Source organism: Schistocerca serialis, chromosome 4 (assembly GCF_023864345.2).
Source record: "Schistocerca serialis cubense isolate TAMUIC-IGC-003099 chromosome 4, iqSchSeri2.2, whole genome shotgun sequence".
Taxonomy (NCBI): Eukaryota; Metazoa; Arthropoda; class Insecta; order Orthoptera; family Acrididae; genus Schistocerca; species Schistocerca serialis.
Window position 1 is genome coordinate 501,356,544 of NC_064641.1, and position 16,865 is coordinate 501,373,408.

At 39.9% G+C, this 16,865-nt stretch overlaps 1 pseudogene; it reads left to right on the top strand.

The window, feature by feature from the left end:
* Window positions 1-705: 705 nt before the first annotated feature.
* On the top strand, window positions 706-823 carry LOC126476026 (5S ribosomal RNA; annotated as a pseudogene).
* The last annotated feature ends 16,042 nt before the right edge of the window (window positions 824-16,865 follow it).

Below are 16,865 nucleotides of genomic sequence, written 5' to 3' on the forward strand. Positions count from 1 at the left end.
TACTGTGGACAAAAGTAAATAACTTTTCGCAGTACCTGGTACATTGTGAGCAATTATGTGGGCTTCAGACTGTTGCAACCAGTCGAGCAATTCCTCTTCCTGTTCATGAAACTGGCGAATAGGCGGTATAGCACTTGGAGTTGCTGTATGTGGCTACTGCACTGCATTCGTTTGATTCACCAAGAGCTGTTGTATCGTACTGAGTAGAGATGCAATCTGTTGCATCTGAAACTGAAACATCTGTGTTAGCTGTGTTACATCTATTGCTTGCAGCTGAGGCCCCTGTGCAAGGGATGGGTGAGGTGGGTTGCTCATATTGGAAGATACAAAGGCAATAAACAGACAAGGCAAGAAAATTTCTGCAACGCCCACCTGAAAACACTGAAAAATCAAGTAAACACCCCTGCAAAGAAAAGAAAAGAGAGGATTAAGGCGCCAGAAAAACACAAAAGAAAATTTCTGGCAATTAGGCTCTGGGTTGTCAATGGAATCCGTTGGTCTCCTCGGTGCCAATGTTCTGTCCTGCCCACTCGTCTAATATAGGGCCCCTAGGAAACCTGCTTTCTTGGTTCGCTAGACAACAATTCAAGGAAATTGTATTAATGAGATTTTGTTACAGGTTGATAAATAATAATACTTATTTTGTGAAATACAGAAGTATCGCAAGCAATGGGCGAGAGACAAGAAGTCTCTTAAGCATATACAGGCAACGGCCTTGCCGCAGTGGATACACCGGTTCCCGTGAGATCACCGAAGTTAAGCGCTGTAGGGCGTGGTCGGCCCTTGGATGGGTGACCATCCAGGTCACCATGCGCTGTTGCCATTTTTCGGGGTGGATCAGCCTCGTGATGCCAATTGAGGAGCTACTCGACCGAATAGTAGCGGCTTCGGTCAAGAATACCATCATAACGACCGGGAGAGCGGTGTGCTGACCACACGCCCCTCATATGTGCATCCTCAACTAAGGATGACACGGCGGTCGGATGGTCCCGATGGCCCACTTGTGGGCTGAAGACGGAGTGCTTAAGTATATACAATTCCAATACAGTGAAATAAAACATTTCCTAAGTCTTTGCTGTAGCGTTCGTAGACTGCCTACATTTCAACTGGAATGCGGCCAGGCGCTTATGTTATCTTTGTGTAGAGGGCGCCGCCGTCTCGTCGTCGTCCAGGAGAGGGGTCTGTCTGTGCACAATTGGCTGACGCCGTCTCGCAGCCCTTTCATTGTGACTTAATGCTGCCAGACATGTCACATTGCTGGCAAGACGTCAGGTATGAGCAAAACCGTCGCACTACAGTTTGTAAGAAATTAAGTTTGGCAAGTAAAATGTCGAAGTCGCCAAAGTCAAAGGCTTCGCTGAAGTCTAAGAAGCTCATGATGGTCGCCTCTTGTGCATCTATGGCAAGCTTTAGGTCACCTGTTACCTTTGTTAAGACAGAAGTTGTGCTGCGATACTTATGTAGCCCTGAAGTCTAAGAAGCACGTGATAGTCGCCTCTTGTACATCCATGGCAAGCTTTGGGTTGTCTGTTCCCTTTATTAAGGCAGAGGTTGTGCTACAATGCTTACAGAAACCGGAATGGTATTCGTCTAATAGGTTGTTTGTAGTTAGGTAGTTTAACGAAATCGGTCGTAATGAATGGGATTGATTTGAAATTTCGTTAAAGAAGAATAATAAAATTTATCTGTTGTTTTTAAGTTAATTTTCTTTCGTGCGAACTTTGTTGTAGAACCACTCTCTTATTTTCGTGTGGTAATAAAAAATTTTTACTTACTTAATTATTACGTACATTTAAAGAAAAAATAATATTTACGTGAACTCATATGAACTGGTTAAGAATATTAGGTTGAGAATTGGGTCCTTTAAATCATTCGGCCTTGGCATACACTTTCCTGATGCAGTGGATTTTTTGTTAAATATTTTTACTGAATTTTATCCCGGCACTAGCCATAGAACACAAGATTACCTCTATTAGCAGAAAATGTTTTAATTATTGCCAAGCCGACATTTATCACTGATCAAACCTACTTCATTACACATTTAAGATATTTTGAAAGAACCAAACTGTTTAAATTTCGATGTTAACTAACATTAGCTATCCGCCTACGAATGCACAAACGTATAATTAATTCAAATTTTATCAGCCACAGGATCACTGAAAAAGAAGAACAATTTCTTAATTCACCATTGATTTTTATGCATCTGTTCCCGATTTACGGGTTTGCTATTGTTGGTCGCGGCACAGCCCAGCAACACCGCTAAAAAATGCTGAAAAATTCTTAAAGAAATTTTATAGATGACGTGGGCAAGCTAATTTACATAAATAATTCACACTTTTGATAAACTCTAATATATTTTGATCAAGCAACAATACAACTCACATTAATTCGTAACGCATCGTCTAATGGCGGCTAAGTCCAGACAGAGACAAAAGAAGTCTACCCATTCGTAAAAAACTCTTTCACAGTGTCCTACCGCAATGACTTCTGAACAGAGAAGACCAAAGAATACATAATGCATTGTGCTTAAATAGTATTGCTGACTATTAACATTTCTTTGCAAATTGACGATATTATTCTCTTCTGGCAACATATCTCTGCTATCGCAAATACTGACACATTTTACAATCACATAATAAATACAGAAAAAATTCCTATCCTAAATACAGACAAATATTACAACAAAAAATATAAGGGGAATAACAAATGTCTTTTACACCACATTCAGTAATATTTTTGTTCAATGATTACGATATATACAACTTGCCCAGAGCGGCGTATATGGTACAAATAAACTCTTTTTTTTTTTTTTTTTTTTTAATAACGTGAGTTTGCCAGGGAACGTTACATTGCCCCCTGGCAGCATTTGGCAAAGAGTTTTTACACTTTGACACAATGGTGCCAGTAACGTTCTTTACACTTGTATATTTTACGGAATGGCTCTTTTATTTAGTACCAGGGTTATATAAGTTCATGGCTCCCCCATTTGGGCGTAGGCAAACAGGAAACCTGGGCAAAACTGTGCCGGAGCCCAGCCATCCCAGTTGGTTCATGGTCATTTGAATTAAATGCAGTTCGTCACAAACGGTTACACAATTACACAATATCACAGTCACATACAGTTCGACTGAAGTTTTTTGTGTGTGATACTATTATTCTTGTGATACACTACAAGGTCACTTGTCCTACGTAGTAAATGTTCAATGTTTATCGAAATGAAGTCATTGACATGTTATTCAGTTTATGTGAACACAAAAAAAAATCAATAATGCTGTATTTGGTGAGCGGTGCGGAGTGATTGTTGAGCGGCGCTCGGCGCGGCGCGCTGACTCCGTGTAGGTCACCGCCCCCGGCGTTGACAGCTACGGCGCGGAGGGGCGTGGCTGTCTGTCTGGTCTGCTACGGGCTGCTGCGGCCGCTGCAAAGCTGATGTAGCCGGATGCGCGTTGGATATCCGCTCGCCCGTGCGACGTCTTCTTGCAGTGCTCCAGGAAACATGCAACAAGTTCAGAAACAGTGTACTATCCTTATAGGCATTTTTCCTGCTGTGGGAAAGAACGCACACAGTTAGTGGCAGTTATTACTCAGTAAGCCTTCACTAGTCTGGTTTGCACAATATTTCGTTGTCACAGTAACACGTTTTATGGGCACACAATATTTTTCACCATGTCATGACTTGTCATTAGTCACACGCAAGTTTTCACCTTAGGACAAAATGTATCTTCGTAGTCAATGCGCTTTCCTAGCGTCCCTTGACACACAAAGAGTTAAAGTTTGACACTAACTTGATCCACCGTCCGTTATCGGTTCACTGTTCGTGTCGTGCTAGTTCCTTGTCCACTTGCACACACGGCGATGATACAGTTTTTTATTACTTATACTCAACTACTCCGTGACGTATTGCTCCAGGTTTAACAGTCACTGTCTGTCTCTGCCGCACAATACTGCACTTTTGTTTAAGTTCCTTTATTTTTATTTACAATGTCCGCTGTGCAATTTTTTTTTTTTTTTTTTTTTTTTTTTTTTTTGTAATGTCACATTCGTAACTCTTTACCAAGGTGTGATATTTGCGTACATGGTAACAAAATATTAAAATTTGGTATTAGTTTGCCCAAAAGTCATCTATATTCGTGTTCGAGTAGATTTTATTTGTGCATTCCAGCCGGATTCAGGCATATTGTTCAATAACTCCTTTGAACTCATGTCACACTTTACTATCAACGTCCTACGTAACTACAGTGTAGTCTCTGTAGGCAAAAATTGACTTGGACTGTATCTGGCTAGCTCTTTTTTACTGTTTGAATCTGCACATGCTTCAATTGAAGCTTCTTTGTGCGTAACTTTGCATTACATAAATTTGCAACAAGTTTGCCTCCCGTGGTGCCCTCGGGTCACTACTGGGTGCATTATTTTCTGTAATAACATTGGTTAGATAATAAAGTTCTCAGGGCCTCATATTATTGATATTATTCTGGGTTCGAATCTGTCAATCTGACAACTACACTTATATACATACATACACATAATAGAAAAGATTGTGCCAAGAAATATTTCATATTTGGGCACATAGAAAATATGTAGTACAGTAACTAATCATTACTAAAATGTTCTTTTTGATTGAACTCTGTCACAGCTTAACACTACAAATAATTGCACTAATCAGATTATCTGTGCAAACATTTAGAGCATGTTCTAGATAACACAAATTAAAAGAGTACATAACACAAATATCCATACACATGAGAAAGTCAATGATATTCTTATAACTAAACACTTCTACACTAGTACATTATCTCTAAAGATCACACATCATTAATGTTCATTATTTACAAAAGAATGGTGTCCACATAGGACTATTAGTCTTTTACTGTAGGAATGCTTTTACATCCTTACGCGGATACAGTCCCCGTACTCTTCCTGAGTGGGGATCTGCTAAGAGATAGCTACACTCATGTGGCACACTTACTACTCTAAAAGGTCCATTGTACACCAATTGCCACTTGCTATTCTGTTTCAAGGATGCCGAGGACTTAGGATGATTGCGTAAGAGTACCAAGTCCCCAACACTAAATTTTTGGTTATTCGTCACATGTCGATTATATTTTTCTTTCCTTTTCTGAGCGCACCTGGTAAGGTTGCACCCTGCTTTTCTTATCTTCTCTTCCTTAGGCTCAGGAATGACTGGGACCTTAGGCAAAGGTGCCAGCCACTCATTCAAAACTCTATTATTATTCATTATAATCTCGTTTGGTGGATACCCCGTAGAAGCATGCGGGGTTGCGTTGTGAACTTCTACAAACTTAGGTATCAGATCTGGCCATCTTGTGTGTTTATATGCAATGTATAACCTGAAAAATTTATTTAACTCTCCAAATGTTCTCTCTACTAAACTTGCTTGTGGGTGAAAACGGGAAATTAGTATATGCTTTATATCTTGTTCATGTAAATAGTTTTTCCAGGTATGGCCTGTAAAATAGGAAGCATTATACGATATTATCGCTTCAGGCTTACCCACTTGTGTAAAATATTCCTTCCCTAACCATTTAACTATTCCACGAGCAGTGGCTGATTTAAGGCAGTATATTTTTAAATATTTAGAGAAAAGGTCATACACCGCTAAAATGTACTTCAATCCACCCCTGGCTCGTGGGTAGGGTCCTGCTATGTCTATAGATACTAACTGAAGTGGTCGATGAGGCACTATAGGATGCAGTTCAAACCTTGTGGACTTATTTTGAAACTTAGCTTTTTGGCACAGAGGACAAGTCCTGATAATGGTGCGAGTCTGCTGGCTTATCCCCTTAAAATAACAGAATTTGGACAAAATCCTTATTGTCTTGCCTATCCCAGCGTGACCCCATGCTAAATGCGTGTGCCACACTACAGCTGGGATAGCCTGTTGTGGTATACACACGACTCCATGGTCATTTGACACACCTGTTTTATAATACAGAATATTATCTACTATTTTGAAATTCTGAACACTTTTAAGATTGGTTCCTTCTTTAATTTTACTAATGATATCTCGCCAAATCGGATCAGTTTCCTGCAATATGGACATATTTTTACACATATGTAAAAAGTCCCTCCTATGTACCTTATCTTGTACTAATAGTATTCGATATTCCTCCGATTGTCCCAAAATATTTGACATTGAGGATTGCCCTAGTGGAAGCCTCGACAAGGCGTCTGCTACAACATTATCTTGTCCTTTAAGGTACATGATTTTAATTTTATATTCCTGTAATGCTAACCTCCATCTTAGCAAGCGGGTATGGTATAATTTGCAAGTCATTAAATAGCTCAAAGCCTGGTGGTCACTGAATACTTTGACTTCTTTACCATAGATGTAATAGTTAAATTTCTTTACCGCCCAAACCACTGCAAGAGCCTCTAATTCGGTAGCGGAATATGCTCTCTCGCAGCTGTTTAGTGTGCGGCTGGCAAATCCGATTACATTGATTGTTGTGGGGTCGTTGCTCCTGTCCCACTGAAATAAACACGCGCCCAGACCGTATGAACACGAATCTGTCGCTATACAAAAATCTTTTGTCATGTCTGGGTGTCGCAGTATGTTGGCGTTCACCAAGGCATTTTTGATAGCGTCAAATGCGCGTTGACATTCTTCTGTCCACACCCAGTGCGCATTTTTACGCAACAGGCTCAATAAAGATTCGTTATTCATTAATTGGTTTGGAACAAACCGTCTAAAAAAAGATGCTAGACCTATAAATGCTTTGAGCTGTTTCTTAGTTCTCGGACTAGGAAACCCACGAATTACATCAAGTTTTTTGCTGTCAGGCTTGATGCCTTGTGGTGTTATTATGTGACCTAGAAATTTAATCTGATTACGTCCAAATTTGGATTTATCAAGATTCGCTGTTACTCCCGCTTGCTTAAACCTTTCTAAGACTTTACTCAGTAGTTCTACGTGCTCCTCCCAGGTGGCAGTGGCAATCACTAGATCGTCTACATACACTGTTACCCTTTGCAGCAAATCCGGACCTAAAACCGCGTCGAGGGCTGTTATAAAAACTCCTGCACTTACATTTAGGCCGAAAGGTAGTACCCTAAATTGGTAGCTCCTTCCCCCAAATATAAATGCAGTATATTTCCTCGACTCGGGTGTGAGCAGGATTTGCCAGAAAGAACTTCTCATATCAATAGATGTCAAATATTGCACTCCATGAAATTTTTGAATTTGCTCATCAAGATTTTCCGGATGAGTCCTAACAGGTACAATAATTTCATTTATGTCTCTCGCATCTAGTACTAACCGTACCTGTCCGTCTGCTTTTGCTACCGCCACCAAAGGACTACTATAAGGGGACAAAGACGGTTCTATTATTCCCCACTCGATCAGTTTTCTTATTTCTTTAGCTACTATTTCCTTCTTGGACCAAGGAATGGAGTATGAGGCTCGACAGTAAGTTTTGTGAGGCTTTACCTCGATATTGTACTGATATCCCTTAACAATTCCTGGTCGTTCTGAAAATACATCTGCATAATTAGATAATAACTGTACCAAATCCTGCTGTTGCATAGAGTTCAAATTTTCGGACTGTGATACTTTGTTCACAAGTGCGTCCACATTTGCTTTTAATTGATCATCTTGTACGTCAGGATAATAGAGATTCTGACCTAGACAATGATTGTCTAAATGTAGTATCGACTGATTCCTACACTTTATGTTAATAGCATTACAATTAGGTACAGGTACCTCTTCAGATCTGAGCATGGACAATTCTATTCTCCTACCAGCATTCATCAAGCTTAATTTTCCCCGAGAAAGGTCGATTATTGCGTCCCTTTCTCTTAAAAAATCTACCCCCAAAATGCAGGCTACCTTTAAACCCTTTACTACCAGGAATGAGCACGCTATGGCTTCATCCCCTACATACATCTCTACCCGCACTTGGAGTTTAATTATTTGTCGCTGTGCACTTATGGATCCAGTGACTTTACAATTATTCACGGGAAAAGTCAGCATACGCCTTTCCTTCCCCAGTACTTTGAATAAGTCCATACTCATAACACTGACAGTAGCACCTGTATCTACGACCGCTTGCACATCAATATTGTTAATTTTGATCTCTATTATCGCTTGTACTTTGTCTTTGTGCTCCTTTATGCACGTGGATGGTTCAGTTATTAATTCATCTCCCATCTGTACCCCGTCATTATACCTAAGGATACAGATTTTGTTCGGTGTTTTGTTCTGTGTCGGGCTGCTCTCACTCCAAACCTCAGCCGACGATGGAGAGCGTATCTCGGCTGCATCTAGTTTGTTGAATTATTGCTAGTGGATGGGCGTGGCTGCTCTGTGTCACTGACCTCCACTATGTGCACGTTGTGTTGCGTCGGCCGCCACGGTTGCGCAATTGGCGCATTTTGTGGTGGCGGTCGGTTATTGTCATATCTATCACTGTTTTGCCGGTCCGGACTGGGCCTCTGGTTCTGCGGCCAAGTTCGGTTTGCATCATTATAAGTATTAGTGTTGCTCGGCCCCCTGGCATTTTTCCATCTATTATTGCTTGGTGGGCCTGTCTCACACCGGTCATCGAACCTCCTTTTCCGGTCATTATTCACCGGCGGACTATTGCCGTTCCGGTCTCTACCTCTATTTCCGTTTTGTGCATACTCCTGTCTCCTATTATTACCTCCGCCGTTTCCATTACTTGGTGGAGGCGTGTTATTTCTACCATTTCTATAACCATTTCCGTTACTTCTAGCCTGTTCAGAGGCTGCCTTAACGTCCTCCTGAATCAGGTCAATTGAGTCCAGAACAGACAAGAAATGTTCCATATCATTTTCAGGCACGTGTATAAGTTTTTCCTTTACATGTATCGGCAAGTGTGATTTCAAAAGCCTGATCAAATCCCGGGATGAAATCTGTTCGTCCCAGTAACGGGTCTTATTAATGTACTTCTCGAAATATTTTCGCAAATTGCCTAGTCGTGGAGAATACGGCTCTGGATTATATACCTCCTTCCGTAATCTCTCCTGGATACATGTTGACCAATATTTGGCCAAGAATGCTTTTTCAAATTGCTCATATGTATCACAACTGTCAGCTGCTTCGGTTGCCCATAATGCAGCATCTCCTTGTATGTAAGACATAACGAACTGTATTTTCTGGGTATGACTCCAAACGCTAGGCAAAATGTTTCTAAATCCCTTGATAAACACTACAGGGTGAACAGATTTCTTCTCCGTTGTAAAGATCTGAAACTGTCGGTTCCTAATCAAGCTTTCTTCAATCACTACTTTGGAATGACATTTATTTGTTTCGCTTACATTGGTTGCCTGTTCTGTCTCGCAGTCGCAATTTTTTACTGCAGTATTTATATGCCTATCATTGTTGGACCTGGCTGGCGTGACATACGCCCGTGCCTCGTCATGCCGCAAGCTAAGCTCCATCTCGGCAAGACGACGGTCCACACTCCGCTGCCACAGCGGAATGTCTTTGTGCACTATCCTTTTTAGATCTTGCACATCCGCACTTGAGCCCACATCTCTGGCCTCAATTGCGGCGTGCACTTTCTGATCTATTTCTTTTATGACTTCATTTTCTACTTTGTGCACTTGTTCGATCACTTTGTTCTCAATTACTTGAGTTGTGTCAATTTCTAGTTGTTCGACCCTATTAGTCAGGACACTGATTTCCTCTACTATATTGGCGTTAGCCACTTGAACACTATCTACTCTTTCGCTTAATTCTTGCACCGTTTTGGGTATGGTTTCATATTTTTGTTTCAAACTAACAATCTCACTTTGCATAACTTGTAAAGTTTGCATCAACTGCAAGTCCCTCTCATGCAGGCGTCGGTCACGCTCTGCTTGTTTAGCATCACGTTCTCTATCGCGCTCTGCTTGTTTGGCAAATTCAGCTACCAACCTCTGGTCACGCTCTGCTTGTTCAGCATCACGTTCTCTATCGCGTTCTGCTTGCATACATGCAAATTCAGCTACCAATCTCTGGTCACGCTCTGCTTGTTCAGCATCACGTTCTCTATCGCGTTCTGCTTGTTTAGCATCACGTTCTCTATCGCGTTCTGCTTGTTTAGCATCACGTTCTCTATCACGCTCTGCTTGCACACGTACAAATTCAGCTTGGAAATTGAGCATGCGCTCGAACATAACTCTTAATGATTGCACTTCTGACACCTCACCACTCTCTGGTCCGTGTCCAGTGCTTGCGGATGGCACAGTATTTCCGCTATCAACTGAATCACTGGCTGGCAATGGCAACATTTCTTGTCCTTCTGCCCCCAGATTCTCACATTGTACTTCCTGAACTACGTCACTAACATTACTTTGTGTCCCACTTTCCAACTCGGTATCACTACTTACTGACTGTTGCTCATTATCCATGTTGATATCTTTCTGACTACGCAATCTAACCATAGTAAACAAAAGAAATAAAATCTGAACTAAATATCCTAACACTCAGGTTTCACTGACATAATCACACAAGAAATGGACATTAACTAATACACACTTACTATATACTACAATGACTAACTACCTAAATGTCCTGTTATTTTAAAACAATTTACTAACAACAAGCACACCACTAATGATCCGAGAACACTGCACTGAGGCTACTTTACTACCCACAGGACAACTACACTGTAGCTTTACCTTTTGGTGATCTATCGTGGGTGCAGCTGCCCCCTGATATTGTGGTAGGTAATTAATTTTTCGAAATATTGAGCTCTCTTCTTCAGCTTGCCTCTGGGTACATAGTGTTCTCATGCAAAAAATCATACACAGGTATTACCACACAATATTGGTTATGCAATACATACAATACATAGAAAAATTATTAAATGTTCTGCAACAAAGTTCGACTATATTAATTCCCTAGTTATCTCACGGGTATTTAGTGGCCACTGCATATTCGAGCCCCACGTTGGGCGCCAATTTAACGAAATCGGTCGTAATGAATGGGATTGATTTGAAATTTCGTTAAAGAAGAATAATAAAATTTATCTGTTGTTTTTAAGTTAATTTTCTTTCGTGCGAACTTTGTTGTAGAACCACTCTCTTATTTTCGTGTGGTAATAAAAAATTTTTACTTACTTAATTATTACGTACATTTAAAGAAAAAATAATATTTACGTGAACTCATATGAACTGGTTAAGAATATTAGGTTGAGAATTGGGTCCTTTAAATCATTCGGCCTTGGCATACACTTTCCTGATGCAGTGGATTTTTTGTTAAATATTTTTACTGAATTTTATCCCGGCACTAGCCATAGAACACAAGATTACCTCTATTAGCAGAAAATGTTTTAATTATTGCCAAGCCGACATTTATCACTGATCAAACCTACTTCATTACACATTTAAGATATTTTGAAAGAACCAAACTGTTTAAATTTCGATGTTAACTAACATTAGCTATCCGCCTACGAATGCACAAACGTATAATTAATTCAAATTTTATCAGCCACAGGATCACTGAAAAAGAAGAACAATTTCTTAATTCACCATTGATTTTTATGCATCTGTTCCCGATTTACGGGTTTGCTATTGTTGGTCGCGGCACAGCCCAGCAACACTGCTAAAAAATGCTGAAAAATTCTTAAAGAAATTTTATAGATGACGTGGGCAAGCTAATTTACATAAATAATTCACACTTTTGATAAACTCTAATATATTTTGATCAAGCAACAATACAACTCACATTAATTCGTAACGCATCGTCTAATGGCGGCTAAGTCCAGACAGAGACAAAAGAAGTCTACCCATTCGTAAAAAACTCTTTCACAGTGTCCTACCGCAATGACTTCTGAACAGAGAAGACCAAAGAATACATAATGCATTGTGCTTAAATAGTATTGCTGACTATTAACATTTCTTTGCAAATTGACGATATTATTCTCTTCTGGCAACATATCTCTGCTATCGCAAATACTGACACATTTTACAATCACATAATAAATACAGAAAAAATTCCTATCCTAAATACAGACAAATATTACAACAAAAAATATAAGGGGAATAACAAATGTCTTTTACACCACATTCAGTAATATTTTTGTTCAATAATTACGATATATACAACTTGCCCAGAGCGGCGTATATGGTACAAATAAACTTTTTTTTTTTTTTTTTTTTTTTTTTTTTTTTTTTTTTTTTTTTTTTTTTAATAACGTGAGTTTGCCAGGGAACGTTACAGTAGTTTGTTAGCTGGTCGTAGACTAGACATTCTAAGGACTTGTAGGAAGGTTGAAAATATGTCGGTAATCAGAGGATGCTGTGGCAACGTTTTGGTTTAGGTAGTTCAGCCACTGGCTTAACTAGTCCCTGTCTCCAGGCCTCAGGGAAAACACTTGTGGTCAAGGCGTGAGTGAAGAAATCTGTTAAACTGGGCAGCAGTGAGTCAATAATAAGCTTCATTATTTGGACTGTGATGGCGCTGTGTCCAGTAGATGCCTATCTAATACACATATGGCTTGCTTTGACGGTATTGCAAGTAACATGCTATAGATAGAATTTTTCGTGGCTGCAGTTCTTTACTTTCATGAAGTAATCAATGAATCTCGTTGGCAGTTCACTTGTGGCTGTAGAGTCAGCTCTTCAGCTGGGTCAATGGGATCAGCTGCAGCTTTTACTTTGCCTATACCAAGATTGTGCATGTTTTTCTATAGGTCAGCTGATCTGTTTATGTTGTTGGTTAATATATGGGCACGCCAGAGTTTAACATGTCTCAGAGCTTGACTGACACTATTCCGATTCTGCTTGTAAGCAATATGATTTTCAGGCGCAGGGCACAGTTTGTGTATGACCAGTGTGCAACGTCTCTGAGATTAATGAGCTGTTTTAATTCTTCCATTAGCCAGGTACAGGTCTCCTTGCTTTTCCGATCACTAGGGATGCATATTTGTCATTTAGTTGAGTACGTTTGTTTGTAAATCCATGAAGTTTTTAGCATAAGTCCAAGAAGGAAATAGAAGACGCCCCCTCAAACAATTTGTTGGCCTCAGTTGCAAGTTTAGAAAAAATAATCCATTTGAAGTCTCGGTATATAGTCACTTGTAGTTTCTTCCTGGGCCACGAATATTATGTAATGGGTAGACAGGCCAGTTACAGATATTTGAGAGGTACATATTACTCTGTTTGGAGAGTTCATTGCAAATATATCTTGAGAGTGTGACTACTGTTCGTATAATAGGTAGGGACAAACTCAAGTGGCGACGTATTTTAGGAAGAAAGCATCTGTTTAAATTTCACACTGGAAGGAATTTTCTATAGAACATTTATGTCGGTGTCACCAGCTATAATTATGTTCTCGTAAGTCGATTAGATACTTGAAAGAGCAGTGTTAAAACAGGCAAACCACCTGCTTTAAGAAGTTTGAGGAGGACACAAATCAGGCGCTTTCTATTGAGGTATATGATATCTATGAACATATGAAGGGCTAATTTCAATAGTGGTACAAGTCCATTGCCTCCACTTTTCTACCTATAATGCTTCTGACATTGATGGTCCAAACAAACAGAAAGAAAGGTTCATCTCTAGCAAGAAGCCATATGCTTGAATATTTCTGGTATCTCAACTGCGGATTTTTCAGCGCTCATTTAACTTTAGGACTCTGTATCTCAGAACGAACAAAAATGGACTTGTACCACTATTGAAATAAGTCCTTCATATATTCCACTTTTTATCTTCATTATTGATGTATGTATGTAGCACAATTAGTGATAAATCACAGCATATATACGCCCTTACTCCATCCATTCATCCCTAGTGTCTCAGACAGATGTAGCTGTCTAGATTTACCAGACTTATGGGAATACATGATTCGAGCCAGGTATCCAACAGAAGTGCAACATGGATATCTATGTCTTGAAATAAATGAAGGAGATCATCGAGATGAGCTGGCAGAGACTGGACATTTGCTTGTGCAATATGGCTTTTGCTGCGTTCGGGTTCAGAACGTGCTGGGATGCCGCTGCTGGACACTCGGGACAATGGGTCAGCACTGGCGAGGGAACAAAGCATAACAAAAATGCGCTGAAGTGGGGGAGCGCAGGTTTCCGAAAGTGAAAGCTGCAGATATCTTCAGGGATGAGGGAGGTTTGGTGACCAAAACATGCGGGGGCTGCAACTACTGTTAAACAGCCAATTGGTGACAGGAATAGAAACTAACTAAATGGAGCCAGAGTGACCTGTACGCAACAGTACTGAAAGCAAGATAGAATAAAAACAGAATTTAAGAATTTAAGGAGATGGGACCTGGATAAACTGACTAAACCAGAGGTTGTACAGAGTTTTAGGGAGAGCATAAGGGAACAATTGACAGGAATGGGGGAAAGAAATACAGTAGAAGAAGAATGGGTAGCTTTGAGGGATGAAGTAGTGAAGGCAGCAGAGGATAAAGTAGGTAAAAAGACGAGGGCTAGTAGAAATCCTAGGGTGACAGAAGAAATATTGAATTTAATTGACGAAAGGAGAAAATGTAAAAATGAAGTAAATGAAGCAGGCAAAAAGGAATACAAACGTCTCAAAAATGAGATCGACAGGAAGTGCAAAATGGCTAAGCAGTGATGGCTAGAGGACAAATGTAAGGGTGTAGAGGCTTGTCTCACTAGGGGTAAGATAGATACTGCCCACAGGAAAATTAAAGAGACCTTTGGAGAAAAGAGAACCACTTGAATAAATATCAAGAGCTCAGATGGAAACCCAGTTCTAAGCAAAGAAGAGAAAGCAGAAAGGTGGAAGGAGTATATAGAGGGTCTATACAAGGGCGATGTACTTGAGGGCAATATTATGGAAATGGATGTAGATGAAGATGAAAAGGGAGATATGATACTGTGTGAAGAGTTTGACAGAGCACTGAAAGACCTGTGTGGAAACAAGACTCCGGGAGTAGATAACATTCCATTAGAACTACTGACAGCCTTGGGAGAGCCAGTCCTCACAAAACTCTACCATCTGGTGAGCAAGATGTATGAGACAGGCGAAATACCATCAGACTTCAAGAAGAATATAATAATTCCAACCTCAAAGAAAGTAAGTGTTGACAGATGGGAAAATTACCGAACTATCAGTTTAATAAGTCACGGCAGCAAAATACTAACGCGAATTCTTTACAGACGAATGGAAAAACTAGTAGAAGTCGACCTCGGGGAAGGTCGGTTTGGATTCCGTAGAAATATGGGGACACGTGAGGCAATACTGACCCTACGACTTATCTTAGAAGCTAGATTAAGGAAAGGCAAACCTACGTTTCTAGCATTTGTAGACTTAGAGAAAGCTTTTGACAATGTTGACTGGAATTCTCTTTCAGATTCTGAAGGTGCCAGGGGTAAAATACTGGGAACGAAAGGCTATTTACAATTTGTATAGAAACCAAATGGCAGTTATAAGAGTTGAGGGGCATGAAAGGGAAGCAGTGGTTGGGAAGGGAGTGAGACAGGGTTGTAGCCTCTCCCCGATGTTATTCAATCTGTATATTGAGCAAGAAGTAAAGGAAACAAAAGAAAAATTCGGAGTAGGTATTAAAATCCATGGAGAAGAAATAAAAACCTTGAGGTTCGCCGATGACATTTTAATTCTGTCAGAGACAGCAAAGGACTTGGAAGAGCAGTTGAACGGAATGGATAGAGTCTTGAAAGGAGGATGTAAGATGAACATCAACAAAAGCAAAACGAGGATAATGGAATGTAGTCGAATTAAGTCGGGAGATGCTGAGGATATTAGATTAGGAAATGAGAACTTAAAGTAGTAAAGGAGTTTTGCTATTTTGGGAGCAAAATAACTGATGATGGTCGAAGTAGAGAGGATATAAAATGTAGACTGGTAATGGCAAGGAAAGCGTTTCTGAAGAAGAGAAATTTGTTAACATCGAGTATAGATTAAAATTCAGGAAGTCGTTTCTGAAAGTACTTGTATGGAGTGTAGCCATGTATGGAAGCGAAACATGGACGATAAATAGTTTGGACAAGAAGAGAATAGAAGCTTTCGAAATGTGGTGCTACAGAAGAATGCTGAAGATTAGATGGGTAGATCACATGACTAATGAGGAGGTATTGTATAGAATTGGGGAGAAGAGGAGTTTGTGGCACAACTTGACTAGAAGAAGGGATCGGTTGGTAGGACATGTTCTGAGGCATCAAGGGATCACCAATTTAGTATTGGAGGGCAGCGTGGAGGGTAAAAATCGTAGAGGGAGACCAAGAGATGAATACACCAAGCAGATTCAGAAGGATGAAGGTTGCAGTAGGTACTGGGAGATGAAGAAGCTTGCACAGGATAGAGTAGCATGGAGAGCTGCATCAAACCAATCTCAGGACTGAAGACCACAACAACAACAACAATGATGTCTACCAAAAGTAATACGAGAATAAATTGCTAAATAAACATGGAAGTAAGACTAAGTTGGTACAGTAAAAGCAAATAAGAAGCAATAAAAACAGTGATTGGTAATGAAGTAAAACAAAACAGTTAACAAATCAGTTAATTTACGATTAGCCACAATCTACAACGACCATATGATACAATAACTAGTGGCAGGAGAAGTTGACACGTTCTTAGCTCTTGAAACATAGGTTTTTGAGCTAATTTGAATTGCAAACTGATCTTTTTCCATTTTCGGTTTTCACCAGTATCCTGATATCATTTTTCCACAGTTTTGTGGCCCAGATCGCGAAATAGCATTGTTCAAAATGTTTACTCTTTTAGAGGCGAGATCATCTAGTATTGTCAGATACTATCAGAAGTGAATTCGCGAGTTTCTTCTTCGCTCTGAAGATTTCAGATCTTTACCTGTATGTCACGAATTTCATCATTATTGGTCTAAGTTTTTGTAGATCTTAACGTCCTACGTCCCATTTTATGACTTCTGTCAATGA